We start from the raw sequence: 25350 nt of genomic DNA, 5'->3' as shown, positions 1-25350 counted from the left end.
CTTTTATCTCATCATACATTTCATCAATTTCTTCGTCATCTGCAGAGCAAGTTGGCATATAAACTTGTACTACTGTAGTAGGCGTGGGCTTCGTGTCTATCTTGGGCACAATAATGCTGTTTGTAGTAGCTTACCCGTACTCCTATTTTTTATTCATTATTAAACCTACTCCATCATTACCCCTATTTGATTTTGTATTTATAACCCTGCATTCACCTGAGCAAAAGACTTGTTCCTCCTGCCACCGAACTTCACTAATTCCCACGACATCTAACTTTAACCTATCCATTTCCCTTTTTAAATTTTCTAGCCTACCTGCCCGTTTAAGGGATCTCACATTCCACGCTCCGATCCGTAGAACGCCAGTTTTCTTTCTCCTGATAACAACGTCCTCTTGAGTAGTCCCCGCCCGGAGATCCGAATGGGGGACTATTTTACCTCCGGAATATTTTACCCAAGAGGACGCCATCATCATTTAATCATACAGTAAAGCTGCATGCCCTCGGGAAAGTTTACGGCTGTAGTTTCCCCTTGCTTTCAGTCGTTCACAGTACCAGAACAGCAATGCCATTTTGGTTAGTGTTACAAGGCCAGATCAGTCAATCATCCAGACTGTTGCCCCTGTAACTACTGAAAAGGCTGCTGCCCCTCTTCAGGAACCACACGTTTGTCTGGCCTCTCAACAGATAGCCTTCCATTGTGGTTGCACCTACGGTACGGCTATCTGTATCGTTGAGGCACACAAGCCTCCCCACCAATGGCAAGGTCCATGGTTCATGGGGGAGGGTGGTAAGCATATAAACCTAATAAAATGCTGGTAATATATCATTATATAGGGCTACATTACCAAAAGGGCATCTTACAAATATTACGCACCACCATGAGGTGTGCAGACCTTGGTCATATACATTTGAACAAGTGTAACACACGATTATGTATGCACGCACCATAAGGGCATTAATAATATAAGAAAAATGCATTTTGCTCAGGAAGGAATCAACCACAAGTACATTGACAGATACACCACAGCACAATTTTGTGTAGCTAATTTGTACTGTCTCATACAATTAGAGGGCTGTGGAATTGACCCCCTTACCTTCTTCCATATCATGCATTAAAATTTTTCTTATTAAAAAAGAATATTTTGTTTCTTACAAGGTGAATAAAATATTAACGTATTATAAAAGTATAGTGCATGCATATATGCAATGCCAATGTTATCAGAAGTAATAGCTTTCCATATTTCAGTATACAAACAGTTATATGCTGATTTCTATGCATTGTACTGTGACACGGTGCCAGGTCTCATGACAGATATTTGTATAAACATACTGGAAAGGAAGGTTTTCACAGAGAATTCAGAACTGGGTCATCCCACACAGATATGTTGATGATACATTCGTCTCCATAAAGATCACAGTAGAAATACTGGATACTTCGAAGATGATTTTTGTCACTTACTCGCTGGAGCATGAATCAGAAAGGAAAATTTCCTAGACCTCACAGTGTTAAGGAAAGAGAATAGTTTAGGGTTTGCAGTTTGCAGAAACGTGGCCCATACTGACACTGTTATCGATATTAGCCCTAGACACCACAAGATGGCATTCTGTAATGCAATGATGCCATCTGTAAGAATACTGCCGTTAGACTGGATGGAGATAGGCATTGAACTTCATATGCTTGAGCAGGTAGACGTTGCCAACAGTTAAATAGCTGAAGTTGTATACAGTCTGTACTGTAAGCATAAACAAAAGAAGCATGTGCTTAATAAATAGACTAAGTATGTTAGTTTACACTATTGCAGGGAAGACACCAACAAATTTCTGTATTCGCAAAAAACGAAAAAATTATACAGTACATTGGGTCCATTAAAGAACAGATTTAGATAAACGCTATGTAACCGAGCCAAGGGCAAAAATTCAATAAATCGAAAATGCAGGTGTCTACAAGTAACAACGTGATCTCTGTTGTAAGTGTTACGTAGGGGAAATGGATATGAGTTTTGAGATATGGTATAAAGAGCCCATCAGGCCACTGAACAGAATGCATTATGGGCATCATGTAAGAAATGAGGGCAAGCGCCAGGTACTATAGAGAATACTATGAGCATTTCACAGAATGCAAAAAAGGTGCCAAATTATATATTCTTGAAGAGTTGGAAGTATATAGGGTGAAGGTTAAAGGGCAGTAGAATTGAAGTATAGCAGATTTTGTAATGTTTTAAAAAATGTAATATAATGTATGAAGTGTACAGCTGAGATAGTGAAGGAAAGGAATGTGCTGTTTTCTAAAATGTGATGGTTACTGATCAGCAGTATACTGTGAGGTTGATGTTGCAATGTATTAGTACTGTTAGAGGTGGTAAGTGTTTGCACCCATTAGACACATATGTCTATGGATATGGATTACAGTAAAGATGTGTAGTACATAGGTAATGAGTACTTGTAGATGTTTTATATGTATGTGTATGTTTTGGAGTTGATGCTAAAACTCCATCAGCAGTGCCTTATGATACAATAATGAATATGGCCTTAGCAGTCTTTGAGGCAGTGGGCAATATAGTGTATGACATTTTCCATTTGTTAGAAATGATAATTATGGTGGCTTGTGTAGACGCCACATTCGTTTGGTAAGATCTTCATTACTGTAAACATGACCCATGGCTTAGCATTTCACTCGAACATTAACTTTCACCCTGATCTTACATATATGTACTGAATGGCATATACTCTTTCATGTTTGGATCGGATACATTATGTAGTTGTGGTTGTTAGTGGCATGTAATATTGCATAAGGTAGGCAATTCTAGCTGCAAATACATTCACATTAACGTGAAGTAGGCAATTCTAGCTGAAAATACATTCACATTAACGTGAATGTAGCAAGTGATTTGTAGCATTCCTGATACATAGTAGATAGCTCCACATATAAAAGGGGGTAGGGCGTGTGAGTCCAAAACCTGTGGTGGGTGCGAGGGTATAGGACCGCCATACAGTAGATTGCACACGCTACAATAAATAGGCTAAGGCATTTCAAGGTGCTGTAATAATTGGCAGCATGTCACAAGAACTATCCATAAAATAATCATATAATAACTGTATATGTTTTGAAACTAAGGAACCTACCACATATGATCAAATTCATACAGTGTAGACTTTCACGGCCGGTATTGTTTTCAGGTGAAACTTACGGGCTGAGAGGCCGTGATCGATGTATAAAATTTCCACCTAACGTTTCGTCTCCATCTGCGGGACACATCTTCTGAGGTCGTCCGGCTGCTGCCAGCGAGGCTACATGTATTCTCACATTTATGGAACGCATATAGGGCGCCACTATTCGTCACGTGAAGCCGACGGTATGCCTATCTTTGGAAGGCGTCATCATTCTCGATTAAGAGTAATCGATTGTCATTCTGCTGGCGCAACGTCGACATCCATATTTTGTCCAACTTTAAAACTTCCTCTTTTCTGTTAAAATTATAATGGTGTTTGTGAATCTCTGTTGCTACTCTATACATGCGCGCATGATAATGGGATTTTCGTGGTAGAACGCTTGTCTCATTAAATTTAATTTCGTGGTTCCCATCTCCAAAAACATTCTCAGCTACGGCCGATTTTTAGATGTGACCTAAGCGACAGTTTCTTTTATGTTCGGTTAAGCGGGTGTTTATACTTCTTTTCGTTATTGCAATATATACTTGTCTACAACTGCATGACATTTTGTTTACCCCAGATGTTGCTAGGGGTTGTCGGCCGCTTTTGCAGTTCTTAAATATTCCTTAATCTTCTTGGTGGGTCTTAAGATTGTTTCGATCCCATATCTGGCCAGGACTTTCCCGATACGGTCCGTGACTTTATTAATGAACGGTAGGAAAACTTTTCCAGTAGGTGACCGTTGTTGCTCTTGACTCCTGGCTTCTTTTCGTCTTTGATGGAGGGCTCGATCAATTTCCTTGCTGGTATATCCATTTTTCATTAAGGCTGACCGTAAGTGATTTAATTCATCTTACAAGTAAGCCGGCTCGCAGATTTTGTTGGCTCTGTCCACCACTTTCTTGCCTAGGATGATAGTTTGATTCCTTGTGGAGGTATTGATCCGTGTGAGTGTTCTTTCCCATCCACCCGTTTAATTACCGATACATCCTGGAAATTGAGTTGACCGTTGCTCTCTTTCTCCGTTGTAAGCGGTATCTTCGGGCTAATACTCTTCAGATGCACCAAGAAGACATCCAGCTCTTCTTCATCATGAGTCCACACTACAAATGTGTCATCAACATAGCGGTACCATTTAGCGGTCTTTTTACTGGCAGTCTGCAGCGTTCGCTGTTCGAAAATCTCCATAAATAAATTGGAAAGAGCTGGGCTGAGAGGGCCCGCTTAGCCGAACATAAAAGAAACTGTTACTTAGGACACATCGAAAAATCAGCCGTAGCTGAGAATGTTTTTCGAGATGGGAACCACGAAATTAAATTTAATGAGACAAACTTTCTAGCACGAAAATCCAATTATCATGCGCGCATGTTTAGAGAAGCAATAAAGATTCACAAACACCATTATAATTTTAACAGAAAAGAGGAAGTTTTAAAGTTGGACAATATGTGGATGTCGACGTTGCCCCAGCAGAATGACAATCGATTACTCTTAATCGAGGATGATGACGCCTTCCAAACGACCAAGGCCGGTATGCCTGCCATCCTGGACGTAGTTTTTAGGCCGTTTCCCACGCCCCCTTAGGTGATACTGGGCTGGTCCCCACGTTCTACTTCAGTTACACGACTGACAGACATTTTCAGACGCTCGCGCTGTTCCAAGGCTTACACTAGACGCAGACAGCTGCGGTACATTTATTCCATTCCGGGGGGTTAGGGGTGGTGTCAGGGAGGGCATCCGGCCACCCTCTGCAACTAACACTGACACATTCCACAGTAACACCCAGAACCGGCAGTAGCTGGAGCGGGATCCAGATACAACAGAAATTCCAGTGAACAAAGTATTTCATATTTTATGCTCTCTCAGCAAAGTTTTGACTGCTGTATGTGCCTTCATATAATCGAAATGGTACTCAGTTTAGGAGCAAACTGTACACGATATGAAAAATATATCCTCAACTTAACCATGATAGTGATGAATCTTTCTCTCATTGTTCAACAATTAAGTCTATTCTGCTCACTGAAATCATCTGAAAAATCTTGCCAGTGACAATAATACCACCACTGTTCCAACAACATCGTAGCTAACTCTCCAGTGTGATACGTGTTTCTCGACACATTTTCGACTGGGGAACGGTAAGTCAGGGGCAGCCTTTGGCAAGTATATAATGAACAGTATATTCTGGCAAAAAGTCTTTAACGCACTTCACTTCCTCCAAACCATTCAAATAGACACGTGACTCAGGTGAAATAAATTTGTGTATACGAATCGGCACTGTAGGCAGTCGCACACCAGCGGTGCCCAAGCTGCGATGGCGGTGATTTTCCATGAACCATTTTGCATAAGTTGTATTAAACTCATAGTTCACGCTAAACTGAAATCACCCGAAGTAACCATGCTACTTCGAGCACCATCCGACATTCCAAATACATGATCCTCCAGAACAAATAGGTGCTGAGTGATTGGCAAGCTAGATACAGTACACTGTTCGGGAAAATAAAAGAAAACGTATCAGTCATCATGGTTTAATGTATCAAAACAGGTAATTTATTGGCAAAATATATAGTTTACGTTATTAATACGTAGGGCGAGCTGTAGTTACGTTTTGAGTGCAAAAATACGGAAGTGATTAATAATGATGATGACTATGATGGTGGCGACATCTCTGATAGTGCAATATTAAAGGCAAAGCTAGTCGCAGTGAGTTTCCCAGCTTTTAAAATACACCACCACGCTGTGTCAGCATGTTCCGATGTATAAAAAATGTGATTAGTGTTCATTAGTCATTTATTTCTGTATTGCCGATGCAGCATCGTATTTTGTTTTTTTTTTCCATTCGCAAGGAACATGACCTTGGAGAAATCCAAGCTCCGAGAAATGCATAAGCAAGGAAACTAAATTCGGGTGCGCAAAACCGTAGGAAACAGTTAAGCATATTCTATGAAATCGAATGCCTCTCTCTGCATCTCTGTGCTGCGGCTGACTACGAGTTTGTTGCAAAAAATTTATGCATTTAAGTACCGCTCTTTAACGTGCTCAATTTAATTCAAGCAGGATCCACTCAAACACCACGACACTTGTCAGCAGTCACCAGCATCCTCTCAGATAAGAAAGGCCTACACCTGGGCGCTACCTTATACACTACAGTCTGTCATGTATCCAGGAAGGGTACGTAGTATTCGCTCTGCAATTCAGCCTATATGTTCAGTTCTCCTGTGAAATCAAATACGATCTCTCGAGAGCTAATAACAAGATACAATGCATGCTCTTTGATATGCTAAATCCCATTCAATAATTACGTGAAATATTTCAAATCCATCAAATGTACTTTTTGTGAGCATCCGTCAACTGATCGAATGGTCTCATATGCAATAGCAGATTTCAAAATTGAGTTTTCACTTTATTACCATATGGATTATTCCCTGTTGCTTTCGATTGACTCGTGATGCAGTAAAACTGCAATACTGCACATTAACATGGTGTATGTCCACCTTTCGAGGTTATGACGATTGAACATCTTCTGAAGACTCTTATATATTGCTTTTACTTAATGCAGGCTTAACGATCTGCGTATATTTATAGCCTCTGTTTCAATTTACTTAAAAGCATGTGGGTTACAATAAGAAAAAGTAATGAATACGTGTTGGATGCAAGGATTAATCAGTCTGAGCATGTAATTGTAAGTTGCCAGAAATCTTGTTCCGATACCTTGAGTGGTTCACGGAATAAAAGGGGTGCAAATATTGGAGGTTTTACATGCCACAGAGCCTAAGATCACATGGTACATCAATACGTACACACTATAAAGATGTGCGAAATGGAGGAGGGAGAAAAACTCATTTTTAACCTTTTGCCACCATTACAGAATCCACTTCTGCGACTGGTTGTAGAAAACTTCCTCGCGGAGCAGCTCCTTCTTCCTAGCGGAGAACTCCATTGGCTGCCGGTGTTTGAGGAGCGTCGTCATTATCTGCTGCAAAGTCTTTGTGGTGTCACCGCTAGACACCGCACTTGCTAGGTGGTAGCTTTAAATCGGCCGCGGTCCATTAGTACATGTCGGACCCGCGTGTCGCCACTTTCAGTGATAGCAGACCGAGCGCCACCACACGCAGGTCTAGAGAGACGTACTGGCACTCGCCCCAGTTGTACGGACGACGTAGCTAGCGATGCACACTGACGAAGCCTCGCTCATTTGCAGAGCAGATAGTTAGAATAGCCTTCAGCTAAGTCAATGGCTACGACCTAGCAAGGCGGCATTAGCCTTAGATAGCTTGTATCTAAAGAGTCTCACTTGTATCGCCACAATCTCCAGATGTACCACAAGGATGGATTAAAGTTAAGTATTCCAGAAGCTACGTACTTTTCTTTATAGCATTCATTACGTATCCTGTTTCAGACCTCACTCCATCCTTCGTGAGCTTATAGCGTGCATTGCGGTCCCCTCAAACCACACTGTGTCGGCACTTCTGTGGACACATCAGTCTTAGTTCTGGAACTCCTCTGAACTCTTAGCCTCCTGAGGCATTCACGTGAGTCGCAGACAATTCGCAAGTGTTCGCTACCACTCGCTTGTAGCTGTGGACAAGAGTTTACACTATAGGGAATGTAACATGAAATATAGCTTATGAACGCTGAATTATAGGTCATATTGTTGTTTTTCCTTCTTTTTTAAGCAAAAATCGGCACGAAGGGTACAATACTTTATAGTTAGAGCCACAATGTAAAACGTTCGTATTCAGAGAGGAGAGACTACTATTTTGAATGACGAGTACATTATTTTTGACGAAGAAGGCAAAATGTTTCAGGAAAAGGAAATATAGGTGTCTAAATATGGACATAAGAGTTCAGTGCATCGATTAAGTATTCCTAACACTGAATTGATGCTCAATCTTACCTTAGCATTATTTCAAGACTTTAAACATACGTCAGTTGTTTCTCGATGGCTTCTCATTACAAGTGACTTGGAAATTTAAAATATGAACACCAGTTTCTAGCCACTAACACAATCTAAAGAAAGGCTACCACTTACGCTCTCTATATTAGTAACTGAATTAATTTACGTGATCGATGCTTCCGCATTTCAGTTTCTGCAGTATTTAAAGTACATTCTGATGTTTGCAGTGACATATGCAAAGCACTTCAAGGATTTTATTGAAGACGTATAAGGAAAATTGATGTGTCGGCAGAAGTGCCGACACAGTGTTATTTTGAGGGGGCCGATAGGCACGCAATCTAACGCAGACGGGCGTGAATTCTGGAACAGGATAACTATTGAATGGTAGCAAGAAAAGTACGTAGCTGCTTTATACTTAACTTTATTAGTGAATGACTACAGCGTTCTTCTTGAGACATTTATACTATAATTCTCAAACTATGTAAGGCTAATGGCGCCTTGCTAGGTCGTAGCCATGGACTTAGCAGAAGGCTATTCTAACTGTCTCTCGGCAGATGAGAGGAAGGCTTCGTCCGTATTGTCGCTAGCAATGTCGTCGTACAACTGGGGCGAGTGCTATATCGTATCTCGAGACCTGCCTTGTGGTGGCGCTAGGTCTGCGATCACACAGTGGCGACACGCCGGTCCGACATGTATTAAATGGACCGCGGCCGATTTAAGCTACCACCTAGCAAGTGTGGTGTCTGGCGGTGACACCACATTCCTCCCCCGCAAATCGGTGAACGGTCGTGTTATAAGGCTTCCGCCCGCCGTGGGGAGGACCCCATGACGTATGCGATGAGGTGGGGAGCCTAACAACAGGCGAGGCTGTGCCACCCGCACCCGGCCATTCGGTCCGAGGGGAGCTAGGAAACGCCTGAAAATCTAGTCCAGGGTGCACGTCAACATGCGGTGTATGCGCCCGTAAAGAGACAGGAGGGGCCGAAGGGTCGACCTCCATTGCGTCGGGGTAGCCGACGCGCGATGACGTCATGTGGTCCGGAGCGGGCGGGAGTTCCATGGCGGAGGACAGCTGGTCACGGGAAGCGATCGGCGGCGCGTGACCTTGGGGGGCTCTTGGCGGCTGCAGCGAAGCGTCCACTGCGGGTGGCGCCGGCCGGAGAACAGGCGGCGGCGGCGGCGGCGGCGGTGGCGGCGGCGCGTCGCCATGGGGCAAAAGGGAAGGCATCGTCGGTAACACCTGGGGATGAGGCGAGCCAGTAGATGGGTCCCCAGGGCGCTGACCGGACGGCACCGTCGCTGAAAGCAGACGGGGAGCGGCAGATCCCGTGCGACGACAGAGGCGCAGCTGATTGAGATGCCGACGCACCTCACCAGAGGCCCCCAAAACCAAATACATCGCGCGGCCGAGGCAGCGAAGAATGCGCCCTGCGAGCCAACGCCGTGAACCTCGATAGTTGCGATAAAATACAACGTCGCCTGGAGCAAAAGCAGGAGTCTGCCGCTGCACAGGAACCTGATGCGGCGGATGCAGCAAAGACATCAAGGTGCGATGAGGACGACCATGGAGCAACTCAGCCGGCGAGCGACCATCTCGGGGCTGAGAGCGATACGAAGACAAAAAGAGCAACAATGCGTCCTCCCGAGAATGCGACTCTTTCAATGTCAACATCTGTGACTTGAAAGTCCGGACAATCGTTCAGCGGCACCGTTTGACTGAGGCGAAAACGGCGCGGATGTCAGATGTTGAATACCATTGGCCTGGCAGAATGATTGAAATTCTGCGGACATGAATTGTGGGCCATTGTCGGAAACAATAGTCTGCGGAAGACCTTCAATGCAATAGATAGCAGACAACGCTTGGATGGTGGCGGAGGACGTCGTGGAAGACATCCGGACAACAAAAGGAAAATTACTGAAGGTGTCGACCAGAACCAACCATCGAGCATTCCAGAATGGACCAGCATAATCAATGTGCAAGCGTTGCCAAGGGGAAGTGGCTTTTGGCCAAGCAAAGACTTTCCGCGGCGGTGCGGATTGTTGTTCGGCACACGCCATGCAAGAAGAACACATATTCGTAATCGCAGCATCGATTCCGAACCAAGTACAGTGCTGACGAGCAAGCTGTTTCGTTCGCACTATACCCCAATGTCCTTGGTGAAGAAGCCGTAAAACAGAGGACTGTAACGAACGTGGGACCACGACTCTGGACTGATCATTATCAGAACGCAACAACAAAACACCACGTCGAACAAAAAGTCTCTCCTTGTGAGCAAAAAATCTGCGAACCAACGGATCCTCGATCCGAGACTTTGACAAAGGCCATTGCGTAGCAACAGAACGCAAAACAGTAGCAAGGACAGGGTCAGCAGCTGTGGCGGTAGCTACACGACGAAAATCAATCGGAAACGATTCGACCACTTCATCCGTTTCCGAATCAATGAACATGCAAGCAAGTTCGGAAGAATCGAATGCTTGATCCTCAGCAACAGGCAAACGGGACAACGCATCAGCGTTGCCGTGCGTAGCAGTGGACCGATACAAGATATCGTAGCGGTACTGCGAGAGGAAAATAGACCAGCGAATGAATTTCTGCGCTGTACGCGGAGGTACAGGCTCGTTCGGATGAAAAAGCGATGTCAAAGGTTTGTGGTCTGTGATGATGGTAAAGTGACGACCATACAAGAAATCATGGAACTTAGTAACACCAAACACGAGAGCCAAAGCTTCTTTCTCTATCTGTGAGTAATTTCTTTGCGCAGACGAGAGCAATTTGGACGCAAAGGCAATAGGGCGATCATGCGAGCCAACTTTGTGCGCAAGCACAGCACCGATCCCGAAATCCGATGCATCTACCATCAACAAAAGGGGTTTCTGGGTATCGAAAGGCGTGAGGCAAGTATTAGAAAGCAACGCCGATTTCAACTGGCGAAAGGCGCGTTCGCATTCCGTCGTCCAGACGAACGGAACACCCTTACGGCGTAAGCGATGAAGCGGAGCTGAAATGGAAGAGGCATTGTGAAGAAAGCGATGATAGTAGGTGATTTTACCCAACACACTCTGCAGCTGTTTCGCATTGCGAGGGGAAGGCAAATCTTGTATGGCACGGAGGTGCTCTGGACTTGGATGTATGCCTTGGGCATTGATGACATGGCCCAGGTAGGGTAAGTCACGAGCAAAAAACACACATTTGTCCTTCCTCAAGCGAAGACCATTTTGTCGCAAGACTTGAAATAACGTTCGTAGGTTTGCAAGATGATCTTCTTCTGTCTGTCCGGAGATCACTATATCGTCCAGATAGTTTGCTGCAGTAGGGACCGACGCACAAATAGTTTGTAAATATTGCTGAAACAATGCAGGGACGGAATGCACACCCGAACGGCAGTCTTTTGAACCTGTACAATCCAAGATGCGTGTTAACCACCAATACGCGCTGGGATTCGTCGTCCACCGGTATTTGCAAGTACGCATCGGCTAGATCCAACTTCGAAAAATATTTTCCCGGGCACAGTTTAGCAAAAAGATCTTCCGGGCGGGGCAAAGGAAAAGTAGCAGGCACTAGTTGTGGATTCACTGTTAGGACCTGATTTACAATAGACATGTTAAACAACTGAAATAAATCTAAGCCAAACAAGTTCACTGCAGAAGAAGAACGAAGAACGTAAAATGACACATGTTTTGTATGTCCCTTGTATGTGGCAAGAAGGCTGCACTGTCCTAACACAGGTATTGTCTGTCCGGAATATGTAGTTAGCTTAACATTTGCGGCACGCAACGGAGATGCGCCCAGTTGTTTGTACGTGTCGTGATTGAGCAATGAAACTGCAGCTCCGGTATCGAGCTGGAATGGTATCACTTTGCCTTCAAAGTCTAAGTCCACAAAAAGTTTATTGTCCTGCTGACGACAAGAGCGACTGTTTTGTGCAATTTGAATAGACACTGGTACAGAATCACTTGCTAATTGACGTGATTTCCGGCGACGTCGACGCACAGTTTTTGTGGGACGAACACAGTCACTGTTAGAGAAAGTGGCACTGGACGAATCGGAATTAACTACATGAATGTCCATGGGCGAAGGTCCACGATCCAGAGTGTCCTTGGTTCGATTCCGGCGCGAAGCAAAGGGCCTGGAATGATTGTGATTGTCTGATCGGAGCTTTTTCTGGCAAACACTTTGAACATGTCCTTTCCTATTACAGAAAAAGCAAATAGCTGGGCGTGACGGGCAATGTTCACGCGAATGTCTAGTAGCACACCGCGGGCATGATTTCACTGCATTTGTGGGCTGGCGCGGCACACCTGGTTTAGAGCGCGGCGGCAGCTTCGTTTGTGTGCGCGAGGGCCGTTGACCGGGCCGCGCAGCTCACCCGGCGGGCCGGTTAATGTTACACACTGCTGGCGAAGTTTCAAAAGATTCCTGAGCACAGTCAAGTGTGTCTTGTCTATCCAATATGTCTATCACTTGTTGAAGGGAGGGATTAACTAGTTTCAAAATGTGCTCCCGTATGCGAACATCAGAAACGTTCTGTGCAATTGCATCACGTACCATTGTATCTGAATAAGAAAGGCCACAGTCACAGTCAAAGGCACAGTCCCTAGTAAGTCCTTGCAATGTTGCTACCCACTGCCTATTAGTTTGACCGGCCGTACGTTTTGTACGAAAAAACGTATACCGTTTTGCAACCACATTAACTGTTTCTTTGAAATAGGCATCTAAAGCAGACAAAATTTCCTCGTAGGACAGAGTTGCTACGTCACGTCGGGGAAACAATTTCACTATCACACGGTAGGTGGACACACCGACACAAGAAAGCAAAAACGGCTGCCGCTCATTACCTTGAATTCTGTAGGCGGCTAGGTGGAAGGCGAACTGTCGGGACCACTCGGTCCACGACTCGTGCGCCGGGTCGTAGTTCCTAAAAGGCTGTGCAACTGCGAATTGTGGCTGCGGTAGCGGTGAAGCGGCGGCTGCCGCATCGGTTTGAATGGCACGTTGACCCTGGTCGAGCGGTCCAAGGGCATCCAATAACGCCTGCGTCTGCTGATTCTGCAAGCAATAAAATTCGGACAGTACATCTGGCGAAGCCATGACACAAGTAAATGTAAGCCATCAGAAAGAACACTTTAAATCGTCGCCAAATGATGTGTCGGCAGAAGTGCCGACACAGTGTTATTTTGAGGGGGCCGATAGGCACGCAATCTAACGCAGACGGGCGTGAATTCTGGAACAGGATAACTATTGAATGGTAGCAAGAAAAGTACGTAGCTGCTTTACACTTAACTTTATTAGTGGATGACTACAGCGTTCTTCTTGAGACATTTATACTATAATTCTCAAACTATGTAAGGCTAATGGCGCCTTGCTAGGTCGTAGCCATGGACTTAGCAGAAGGCTATTCTAACTGTCTCTCGGCAAATGAGAGGAAGGCTTCGTCCGTATTGTCGCTAGCAATGTCGTCGTACAACTGGGGCGAGTGCTATATCGTATCTCGAGACCTGCCTTGTGGTGGCGCTAGGTCTGCGATCACACAGTGGCGACACGCGGGTCCGACATGTACTAAATGGACCGCGGCCGATTTAAGCTACCACCTAGCAAGTGTGGTGTCTGGCGGTGACACCACAAAAATATTGTCAAAAAATGTGCTTAATGGAGTGTGAAATATACATGCGACCTGTCATATAGCCTACTTGATAAAATCTGCTAAAGAGTAAAACATTTTTATTTATCAGCAAAAATCTGTAATATAACAGTGATAGATCAGCCATTTAACAGCAGATATTATGAAAGCAGACAAACAGAACGATCATCTGTCGCAACTCTTCAGTTTTAGTCAATACAAGAGACACATATTTGCACTTGTCTACTTTCAAGGAAAGTTCAGACGCTCCTCGTTTCCGATAAAAGAAGTTCGAAGCTTCTGCTGATTCACTCCGTTTCCACCTGATGCAACCATATAATGAATATGTCACCTTGTCACATCCCCAATTGCATCTTTGAGTGGTTCTGCAGTATTCTGCCAATTATGTTTCTCATACTCACCATTTGTGCTGTAGATTTCTTTGATAACGGTTGGACCTTCGTAACCTAAAGTCTTGCATCGGTAACACTACATTTCCTTCAGAGCACTTCATCGGTCATTCAACACGTGTCAACGACCGAAAAGAAAAGATGGAGAAAAAAATCTCTCTGTACTTCTAGCACTGAAGCATATAGGATGTGAACTTCTTTTAACTCTTCGTTAAAGATTGACACTATTGCAGCACAAGCAAGTGCAAGTAAATGCAAATCGAACCTAACCGAGTGTACTTTAAGGGCACAGTTCGTAGTAATAGACGGAAAGTCATCGAGTAAAACAGAAATAATATCCGGCGTTCCCCAGGGAAGTGTATAGGCCCTCCATTGTTCCTTATCTATATTAACGACATACGAGACAACTCAGTAGCGGACTTGGATTGTTTACAGATGATGCTCTCATTTACCGTCTTGTAAAGTCATCAGATGAACAAAACGAATTGCAAAATGATCTAGATAAGATATCTCTATGGTGCGAAAAGTGACAGTTGACCCTGAATAAAGAAAAGTGTGAAGTCATTCACATGATTACTACAAGAAATCCGCTAAATTTCGATTACGCGATAAGTCACACAAATGTGAAGGATGCAAAATACAGCTACATACTTGGGGATTACAATGACAAATAACCTAAATGGGAACGATTACATACATGATGTGGGTAGAGCCAACCAAAGACTGCGATTCATTGGCACAAGTCTACTAAAGAGACTACTTACACCACGCTTGTCCACCCTATTCTGGAGTATTGCTGTGGTGGGGGATACGGATGGGACTGACGGATGACATCGAGAAAGTACAATGAAGGGTAGCTCGTTTTGTATTATCGCGAAATAGGGGAGATAGTGCCACAGACATGATACGTGGATTGGAGTGGCAATCATTAAAACAAAAGGCAGTTTTCGTTGCGACGAGATCTTCTCATCAGATTTCAATAATCCGTTTTCTCCTCCGATTGAGAAAACGATCTGCTGGCACCCACCCACATAGGGAGGAATGATCATCACTATAAAATTAGAGAAAGCAGGGCTCCCACAGAAAAATGTAAATGTTCGTTTTTCCCGGGCGCCGTTTGAGAATGGAACGTTAGAGAGACAGCTTGAAGGTGGTTCACTGAACACTCTGCCAGGCACTTTATTGTGAATAGCAGAGTAATCACGTAGATGTAGATGTACCTTACCCGCACTGGCCTACCATTCACACCAGAGAGAATTCTCGTTCGTTGACTAGATTATATAATCTGGTCTCTCTCGCAGTATGCCTTGCCTCCTTGAGTTTCTTGTGTAGAGTCTGAACGCTACTGCCGCTACACTCATTTATAGCGTAGCAAAGGATTTTGTGACACATTGCTGTTTGCGTATATTACATTTTCTCCAGAAAATAAGTGTTGACGTTGCCTTCTGTTCCAGCTTACATCCTCTAAGTGGTCTGATCCGGCTCTGCTTGATTTCCTGTACAGTAGAGTACAGTAGTATGCCTCCTCTGAGAGCCCGTTTGGGCTGGAAGCAGCTGCTAATGGATGACTGTGTCCCTGACGGATAGCTGTGCTCACTAAGAGATTCCTACAGATATTGTGATGTTTTTCCGCCTACTGGAGAGCATTAGACAACAGAGTCAATATCAGTGTGAAATTATAATTATCGCCAGCCAACGTAGTGCTTGCAACACAGCGACGAGGAAGCAAGACCTTCATTTTGAGATCCTTGAAACTCCGTATCTGTTTGCTGTTGCGTGAAATGTGAACCAAAACATGATGACAGTAGTGATTCAACACACGCCTTTGGAGTTGCATTACGCTCCCCAGATGTGGATACTGATGGGAGCACGAGATAAGAAATTCCATGAAATCTCCGCCCTCACCAGTTGCTGATTCAGTAGAAGGTTCAGAACTTCTTGGAATTGTTCAGTACTATTTGGCTGCCTCAGCAGGGAGACGGAGGAGAGAGGGGTTATAAATGGAGAACTTGTGCTCGAGGAAGGTGTTTATGCTCATCACCTGAACCGTTTAAATCATTCAACGACTTTTCTTTGAAGGACACAACTGTGAGCAAAATATTGTCTGACAAATACGTATTTTACAATTAAAAATCTTATGTTGCTGACCTTCTGATTACTTGCCATGTGTGGTACCGTAGCCTGTCGATATCGTGCATGCAGAATGTCATGGCAGCTAAATGTGCAGATGGCAGGGCACACATAGGGAGAGCCGTCGTGGTGGGGGTCATGTGCAGACCTGTAGGAGAAATTTCATGCGCTGGAGGGGAAGAGCCGTTCTACACTAAAGCCTAAGCTCACATTTTCTATAAATATTAAGTGGAGTTCTTCCACACCTACACTTGGATGCTGGCTATTCGAAAAGATGTACTGTCATCTCAGATTTGGTTAGTATCTAGAAAGAATTTCGCGCAAACTGCAGCGATTTATTTTCGCCTGGCTTCTTAACCATTTGCAACTTTCAGAGAAGTATTATGGGTGGAGAATTTGGAGTAAAAACAGCACATATCTCTGGTTGCCATTTCAAAATTTGCTTCTTTTTTAAAAACACAGCGGAGTTTACACCATCTCACCTCACTAACATGTTGTGGAGATGCAGTTGCAAAAGAATTCTAAAAAGGTGGTTTATTAAGTTTACTAAATGAGGAACTGTGGAAAGCACATTCTTCGTACAAAATTAACCTCTAATGTCTTTACTTATGTTGCTCCAAACCCCATAGCATTTCTCATTTCACCAGCTATCGATGACCTTCAAAAATTGCATTCCTTCATCGAAAAAGTCTGTAGTTAGTTGGATAACAACCATAATGGAAAATACTCTCCTCTCTGGGTGATATTGTCTGATTTCGATACCTCAAAGAGTTTATGAAATATGATGAATGCTGTAGACATTTAACTCTGCGTAGCGTGATAAGTGTGCTATGTCACATCAGTTTTCTCGAGATTGGTGACAGATAGAGACCTCCAGCCAAGTTTAAAGAAAAATTAAATATTTTACATAAATTTCATATGTTGCAACATATTACATAGTATGCACGAAACACAAAATCATATCGACCTATACTTTTCATTACAAACTTTTTCGAATTTCGCACAGTGTCTTACTTCCACGTAAGTATCACAATAACTGTGATCATTAGCGAAATGATGGGCACGCCATCATGAACCTCGCATATAAAGCTATAAATAAATCAAAAGTGAATTTTTTACAGAATAGTTTCTGTAAAATCTTTTGAGAAAGATTGTGGGGCGTGCGCCTCGATTTTGTCATCGCCTACCAGCCGAAAGGTTTCGGACACGGTCGGCCTCCCCTTCCGAACAAACGGCCTCCCCTTCCGAACAAACGGCCCAGCGCTTTGGGCGAAAACTGGTTGCGGCGCATCTGCTACCGAGTCCTGTGCGGGCTATATGAAACAGGGTGCAATCGTTCCTGTACAGGGGTTGACATTAGAGGCTCCACTGTTCGACAGCGGCAGCGAGAGCGACCTACGCCGCCCAACCGCCGGCTGCACGTGTGCCTCGCCTCCTGACCTGAGCCGCCACTGGCGCTACTGCTCGCAAGATTAAAGAGGCCGCCCGACAGCAGTCTGCCCTGCTGAGTAGCTTCAGTCTAGTAGCAGTGGAGTGTCGTCGTCGCGCGTTTGCAACTGTCCTTACGAGTGTTATGCAATAGAACTGCCCTCAAGACTTACGTTTAATTCTGCCGACTGCAAGGTGGACGTGAATTTTGAACTGTTGAGGTGTTTAATTTGTCCCGGCATTATCTGAGGACTTGTATAAGGATTTAGGTGAGGGTTCATTGCACTAAGTTGAATATACTACATTATTTTTCACAGTGACTGTGTTCTCTCATTCTTTTCATTTCAGCCACACAAATTCATGCACCATCCCGACCAGACAGTTCATACTTTAGGTGATGAAACCTTACTTGGTCACTTCATTGTAACTTACTGATTTTTTCTCATTCAGTATTGCAGGAGCAGCTGGAGAGGGCGATCGCCTTCAATTGTCTCTCGGAAAAATACACCTGACCGCAAAATAATTCGACCCATAGAGCAACACTCTGAAAAAAAAAAATGTAGGTCTTCTTCATGTTCTTCCTAAAACTTTACTGGTTATGCTGTCTATCATCTTTCTGGCATTTTTTACATACCCAGCTCGGTTGAATTCCTTGTCATATCTAAGACGTAACCAGATTACGTACTTGCCATAACTCAAACAACTTTGCATGCAGTATCTAGAAATTGCAAGCAGTCACCATCCAGTATCCAGAAGAAGCAGTGGGGAATCTGCAGGTGGAGAATTGCTGTGGCTAGTACTTGAGGGAAGAGGAAGAGGAAGAAGATAACTGCAGCCTCTCGGTAACATAAACTTTGTGGACGTCATAGACTTCGAGACTAAGTAAAATATGTAATTGTGTTTGGTTGGTTGAGCATCTATGAAGCGTGTTAAAATCGACGTTGGTAGCCTAGGATGGCTTTGTTGTGTGGTTTCAGCTTCTAAAAATAGTGTTTACTGGCCAATCATGACTGGTTTAAAGAAGGCAAATAAAATATTACTTTATGTCTTCCAGTTTTCACCAAGAGTGTACGGGAGGTGAATAGGCCTATTAAAATAAATATCTCGTTAGCTTGTAAATGCCTTTTGTCCAAGAGAGGAAGAATTAGGGAAAAGTATATTAATACCAAGAACATATCTTCACAGCTGTCTGATGACGTTCGTGTATGGTATTCAACCAACATCAATACTGATTTAAAAAACCGATAGCTTTCCAAGGTCACGATTCCAATAGGTGTTGAAAGAACAAATTTACATTAACGTATATGTAAATAAAGGATTTTGTCGGGGAATATACAGAAAATTACAAAATGTGAATGCAGAGAAAAAGAGCTTTGATGAATGTTGACTCTGTCATCGATCATTATGGCTTCAAATGGTACATTATTGCTGGTCTCTACCCAGCAAACTATCATGTGTACAGTGTTTCAGATTATACTCTGGAAACATTTTACTTCTTACTCAACTGTATAATGCTGAAGTATCTGAGAAGAACAATATAGATGTATTAATTATTGCGTATGGCATACGGTACTATGTGCATGAATGTTTTATTATAGGAACTTCGGACAGCATTAAGAGGGTTTAAAGTGGTTCCATTCTAAGTATCGGCACATCATAAATGCTAGAAATATGTGAATTTCTTAACGCTGTCCATCACAAACACAGAAATCTAGCATTTCTGTTACCGCTACATAGAAAACATTCCAGCCTAGCACGTAATAGCATTACTCCTTTTCATTATCGTACTGTAGTATGCGACCGCTGCTTATATTTTCAGTCGAAAGAAAATCGGACTGCCTTTGAGAAATGACACCCCCCAAAGTAGGGAACCAGTTAATAAAATTGAAGTTGTATAACAAACTGGTGAAGACAACGTTTGTTATTACATTCAGACGTCGAAAGCTTCCTGCGACGAGGTGTTGCCAGCGAATTCGTGTCCACAAGCTCTATAGACTTGCATTCTATTTGCAGTGCAGCTACAGCAAAGAACATACAAATTTTCAGCTGCACTGAAGTGCTGCTGGCACGGAAGGGTTTAGCTAATAGCCAAACCCTTCCGTGCAGAACACATTAAAAATTACTTGTTGCAAAACAAGCAGATGATCATTAGTGCGTAAGAGAAAAACACGTTTCAACAGCAGAAATTTGCCACTTCTGGAAGGAACACTCCAAGCAGACAGAAGTGCAAAGCAGATGTCACTGCCATTTTACAGGCAGATTTCCTGGTGCTGCCCATGCTAAATGTAATTTAAATTATAGACCTAATTTTATAGTGTCTTTTGTGTTTCACAGCCGGCTGGGGTGGCCGTGCGGTTCTAGGCGCTACAGTCTGGAACCGCGCGGCCGCTATAGTCTCAGGTTCGAATCCTGCCTCGGGCATGGATGTGTGTGATGTCCTTAGGTTAGTTAGGTTTAAGTAGTTCTCAGTTCTAGGGGACTGATGACCTCAGAAGTTAAGTTCCATAGTGCTCAGAGCCATTTGAACCATTTTTGTGTTTCACAACCTGTTCTGTTGCGATGCACACACAACAATCATGAACTTCTGTGAACAAGTGGAAGAAACGACGAAAGTAAAGCCACGCCATGTGTAAGTAGGCTGTTTATGTTTTCTTATTGGCAATGTTACGTAGCGCTCTGTATGAAAATCACTGGCTGTGCTGTGTGCAGTCTGTGGCTGGTTGGCATTGTTGTAATACTCGCCATTGTAGTGTTGAGCAGCGGCAGCTGGATGTGAACAGCGCGTAGCGTTGCGCAGTTGGAGGTGAGCCGCCAGCAGTGGTGGATGTGGAGAGAGAAATGGCGGAGTTTTGGTATTTGTAAGAATGGATGTTATGAACTCCTATATATATTATGACTTTTGATGATATTAACGTAAATACATTGTTTGTTCTCTATTAATATCTTTCATTTGCTAACTATCCCTATCAGTAGTTAGTGCCTTTCGTTGTTTGAATCTTTTATTTAGCTGGCAGTAGTGGTGCTCGCTATATTGCAGTAGTTCGAGTAACCAAGTTTTTTGTGAGGTAAGTGATTTGTGAAACGTATAGGTTACTGTTAGTCAGGGCCATTCTTTTGTGGGGATTTTTGAAAGTCAGATTGCGTTGCGCTAAAAATATTGTATGTCAGTTTAAGCACAGTCTTGTATAATTGTTCAAAGGGGACGTTTCATACATGTTTCCGTGAAGTGGCAAACACGGAAAAATTTAATCTTTCGCAGTGTGGTATGATATCGACATAAAATTTAGTTTTATAGATTCCTTCAACTTTCTGGCAAGCTGTCTGGAAAAATACGTCTTATATTTCAAGTCCGAAGAGTTGAAAATAACAAGCGGATATTTCCCAATGACAAGCGGTATAATTTTGTCGACAAGATAATTATCCTTAGAAGCATGTAACTGACGAATCAATTTGTCAGGAAGAATAATTACCGCCTATTGCGGAATCTACATGTTTGCTGGTGACACAACTATCAAAGAATAGGATTACCAAAAAGCATGGACTTTATCTGAATGCAATGGATTAGGTGATTACTCTGACTGAAATCCAACGCCTTGATTTTGGCTGACATGTTTAACAACTTGTGCACGCTCTGCAGTAAACGTAGAAATTAGAACCAGCCCGTTATTTGTTACCAGCTGGCTCGGCATGTGAAAAATTATAATGTAAATGAAAAATGTCTTATTACAACTTAATCTGCAGATAAATATCTTTGTTTAGTCAACCAGTTTCAGTCGACTGACCATCATCAGGTTCATAAAAATATTGACAGCGTCATGAACCTTTTGATGTCAGTTTGCCAAAACGTATTGTGTAAATAACGAATTTTATCCGCATTTGAAGGCGGTAACATGACATTTGTGAAATATGTCCTTGCTGTTGGTCACCACCTTTTGAAAGTATACACCAATCCAAAATATCAACTTAATACAGACATAGATCAATTACAATTTGTTGAGTATGGCATCAGAATTAGTATCGTTCATTGCTGACTGTGAGAAAAATATGGATGAATCTTACACCATCTAATCCGATCTTAGCAGTCTGTTGTAATACCTACCATTCTCTTATGTTGCACAGAAATACGTGGGAAATTTGATGTAATAAGTTGTTTCGGTGTATTTTACAAGTGGAGACTGAGTATGCTATAATGTACGTGAACTCCACTCTATTCTACCATTATATGCAAAGGATATGTTACCACCATGTAGTTCCAACAATCCAGGTGTTCGAAAGAAGCTCAATTCCACGTTATATGATAAGAAGAACTATATGATTTGCTATGGAATATGAAGGCAGTTTCTGAAGGATTATCATATTCTACACAGAATTCTCAAGACATTGTCATCCTGTCAAGTTCTATGGATGCAAAGTATATCAGCACTAATTGTAAGAAACCCATAAAAAAAATTCCAAAAAATTTATTTAACCTTAGGAATAACAGTTTTTTTTTATTTTTTCGGGGAAACGATGCACAATGTGCGAAACATTAGTAATGTGAAGCTAACAACGAGTTAGAAAGGTAGATGTGGAGCTGCTACTATTGGTGCAAGCCTGAATTTTAAGCGCAGTGTCGTATTTGAGAAAATTTATTTATGCACACACAACATACTTAACACAGTTTATGATAAATTTATGCATGTAGGATTTGCTATTTTAGATGCCTCCAACTTGCTGCTTGTAGATTTTCTTTATACTTACTGTGTGTGTGTGTGTGTGTGTGTGTTTCAGCAAATACCAAATTTATTAGAAAAAGGCGCACTTCAATTGAAGCTTACTTTTAAAAATATATACTTCATATCTGAGGACTTGATGCCAATTCAAAGGAAGCTTGCGTAATTTCCATTAAAATACTATGCTGTGAATCGCTCTCTCACTTCAAAGGCAGGTGCCTTGATTGGAGGAGTGGTGGGGAGGGCAGCGGTAGAGGGGAGGGGAGGGATGGAAAGGGCATAACTCGTCACGTGTTTTTAATGTCATTGGTAACGGGAGAAGGACTTGCCGCCATATAGTACTGCCATGTAATAGGTGTGTGGCTTCATCCACCAACATTTGAGCTTCCAGCTGAGACACTCTGAGGAATGGCCAGTATGGATGTTTGGTCCAGGAAGTACTTTGCCTTCTTACCCATCATATTCTAAAATATGTCAATAAGATTATTACCTAATCCTATTAGTAGCTTGATAATGGACTTTTAATGGAGAATTTCGGGCATATATGCTGGTATAACAATAATACAACATCCTACTCACTTAGGACGACAGCGACACGAAACGAGGGGAAGGTTTGGATATACGAGTCGAGTGAGTAGTCCACATCTTGCAACTCCCTCACGACAGGGCGTGTGAAGAGAACATTGATGAAAGTGATTGCGGTAATGTCTGATACTCAGTTATCCAGGTCAACGCCTCACTCATTGCTTTCACAAGTGAGAGAGATTGACACTTCTTGTATTTATGCCATGAACTACATCTACATGATTTGTCAGGTTGTTACAGACGATCTTCTCATTGCTGTCAACATCACTACAATACCTTTTGAGATTGGAGCACAGTTCATGTAGTTTCTCCAAATACTGAAAGTAAGAAACGAATGTACTAGTAGAGTCCCAGTTGAAGTTACGTACCCTTCACTGCGTAGGAGACGCGTTAGAGGAGGTGGTGTTACTCTAGACAAAATGCCAGTGGTATTGTTGTTGTTGTTGTGGTCTTCAGTCCTGAGATTGGTTTGATGCAGCTCTCCATGCTACTCTATCCTGTGCAAGCTTCTTCATCTCCAAGTACCTACTGCAACCTACATCCTTCTGAATCTGCTTAGTGTATTCATCTCTTGGTCTCCCTCTACGATTTTTACCCTCCATGCTGCCCTCCAATGCTAAATTTGTGATCCGTTGATGCCTCAAAACATGCCCTACCAACCGATCCCTTCTTCTAGTCAAGTTGTGCCACAAACTTCTCTTCTCCCCAATCCTATTCAATACCTCCTCATTAGTTATGTGATCTACCCATCTAATCTTCAGCATTCTTCTGTAGCACCACATTTCGAAAGCTTCTGTTCTCTTCTTGTCCAAACTATTTATCGTCCATGTTTCACTTCCATACATGGCTACACTCCATACAAATACTTTCAGAAACGACTTCCTGACACTTAAATCTATACTCGATGTTAACAAATTTTTCTTCTTCAGAAACGATTTCCTTGCCATTGCCAGTCTACATTTTATATCCTCTCTACTTCGACCATCATCAGTTATTTTACTCCCTAAATAGCAAAACTCCTTTACTACTTTAAGTGTCTCATTTCCCAATCTAATTCCCTCAGCATCACCCGATTTAATTTGACTACATTCCATTATCCTCGTTTTGCTTTTGTTGATGTTCATCTTATATCTTCCTTTCAAGACACTGTCCATTCCGTTCAACTGCTCTTCCAAGTCCTTTCCTGTCTCTGACAGAATCACAATGTCATCGGTGAACCTCAAAGTTTTTATTTTTTCTCCATGAATTTTAATACCTACTCCGAATTTTTCTTTTGTTTCCTTTACTGCTTGCTCAATATACAGATTGAATAACATCGGGGAGAGGCTACAACCCTGTCTCACTCCTTTCCCAACCACTGCTTCCCTTTCATGCCCCTCGACTCTTATAACTGCCATCTGATTTCTGTACAAATTGTAAATAGCCTTTCGCTCCCTGTATTTTACTCCTGCCACCTTCAGAATTTGAAAGAGAGTATTCCAGTTAACATTGTCAAAAGCTTTCTCTAAGTCTACAAATGCTAGAAACGTAGGTTTGCCTTTTCTTAATCTTTCTCCTAAGATAAGTCGTAAGGTTAGTATTGCCTCACGTGTTCCAACATTTCTACGGAATCCAAACTGATCTTCCCCGAGGTCCGCTTCCACCAGTTTTTCCATTCGTCTGTAAAGAATTCGTGTTAGTATTTTGCAGCTGTGACTCATTAAACTGATAGTTCGGTAATTTTCAAATCTGTCAACACCTGCTTTCTTTGGGATTGGAATTATTATATTCTTCTTGAAATCTGTGGGTATTTCGCCTGTCTCATACATCTTGCTCACCAGATGGTAGAGTTTTGTCATGACTGGCTCTCCCACGGCCATCAGTAGTTCTAACGGAATGTTGTCCACTCCCGGGGCCTTGTTTCGACTCAGGTCTTTCAGTGTTCTGTCAAACTCTTCACGCAGTATCTTATCTCCCATTTCGTCTTCATCTACATCCTCTTCCATTTCCATAATATTGTCCTCAAGTACATCGCCCTTGTATAAACCCTCTGTATACTCCTTCCACCTTTCTGCCTTCCCTTCTTTGCTTAGAACTGGGTTGCAATCTGAGCTCTTGATATTCATACAAGTGGTTCTCTTCTCTCCAAAGGTCTCTTTAATTTTCCTGTAGGCAGTATCTATCTTACCCCTAGTGAGACAAGCCTCTACATCCTTACATTTGTCCTACAGCCATTCCTGCTTAGCCATTTTGCACTTCCTGTCGATCTCATTTTTGAGACGTTTGTATTCCTTTTTGACTGCTTCATTTACTGCATACTGTGGTACGACACATTGAATTTCTATAATAATAATTATAAAAAGTGGCAATTTTATTTACGCACTGTCTTTTAAACAGATATGATGGTATCTGATACTCAAATACTAATGCAAAGAAACGTAATGA

Source organism: Schistocerca piceifrons, chromosome 4 (assembly GCF_021461385.2).
Source record: "Schistocerca piceifrons isolate TAMUIC-IGC-003096 chromosome 4, iqSchPice1.1, whole genome shotgun sequence".
NCBI classification, from domain to species: domain Eukaryota; kingdom Metazoa; phylum Arthropoda; class Insecta; order Orthoptera; family Acrididae; genus Schistocerca; species Schistocerca piceifrons.
Note: the sequence above shows the minus strand (reverse complement) of the source record.